The sequence below is a fragment of the Otolemur garnettii genome, unplaced genomic scaffold (assembly GCF_000181295.1).
Source record: "Otolemur garnettii isolate 467f Iridium unplaced genomic scaffold, OtoGar3 scaffold00011, whole genome shotgun sequence".
Taxonomy (NCBI): domain Eukaryota; kingdom Metazoa; phylum Chordata; class Mammalia; order Primates; family Galagidae; genus Otolemur; species Otolemur garnettii.
This window is the reverse complement of record NW_003852406.1, coordinates 7,913,367-7,914,565: the sequence shown is the minus strand read 5'-3', so window position 1 is coordinate 7,914,565 and position 1,199 is coordinate 7,913,367.

Sequence of the window (1,199 nt, the reverse complement as noted above, 5' to 3'; positions counted from 1 at the left end):
GTTGTTTGGCAGGCCCAGGCTGGATTCGAACCTGCCAACTCTGGGGTATGTGGCTGGCACCTTAGCTGCTTGAGCTACAGGTGCTGAGCTGATGTTCTTTTTCTTAAGATGTAAATTCATGGTAACCTAATCTCAGCTATCTATATTAGGTGGAGACCAGCATGGGTAATGTTTTTTTTAGACAGAGTCTCACTATGTTGCCCTTGGTAGAATGCTGTGGTGTCATAGCTCACAGCAACCTTAAATTCCTGGGCTTAAGTGATTCTCTTGCCTCAGCCTCCCAAGTAGCTGGGACTATAGGCGTCTGCCACACCACCTAGCTAATTTTTGGTTGTAGTTGCCATTGCTGTTTGGCAGACCTGAGCTCGGTTCGAATCCGCCAGCTGTGATGTATGTGTCTGGCACCCTAGCCGCTGAGCTGCAGGCTCCAAGCCAAGCATGGGTAATTTTAAAGAGAAAATAAGAATGAAAAAATTACAGAAGTAGCACAGGTTCATTTAAATATTTGAACAATATAAAATGAACAAAGTGAAAGTGAAAATTACTGATGTATAAATTGATTTATTGGGTACCTTTAACAGTTTAGTGTGAGCTTTTCAGTTTTTTTCTACGTACTTCAAATATTTATACAAATGTTAATTCAGATATCAAGTATGTACTGTTCAATAGGCTTGCCTTTGCTTGGCTACAAGCAAAATCTGTCTTTTCATTCTGGAACCTAGGCTTGAGGAGTTGTCCCTATTGAGAGTATGACATAGTATAGGGGAGAGATTGATGGTAATTATAATTATCTGCTCAATTGTGACAAATGTCACGTCTTAATTTTTTTGGTTTAGAGCAGTCACCTGGTCAAACCCAAAGTCAATAAGGCAGGGACATAGAATGTTCCACAGGGTGCAGTCAAGTCAGGTAACAATGGGCGGGGGGAGGATGTATAATCCTACTATATTCAAGGAATAATAAATATTTTATCTAACACATCAAGTTAAATTCAATTGCTTTTGATCCTTTTTGAGAAGATTGCCTTGGCCAGTTGAGTAGTCACATACCAAGTGCCAAAGTCTGAGCTGATTTTTTTTTTCCCAGCAAAAATAGCATTGGTTTGGCTTGGCGCCTGTGGCTCAAGTGGCTAAGGCGTCAGCCATGTACACCCAAGGTGGTGGGTTCGAATCCAGCCCAGCCCCGCCAAACAGCAATGA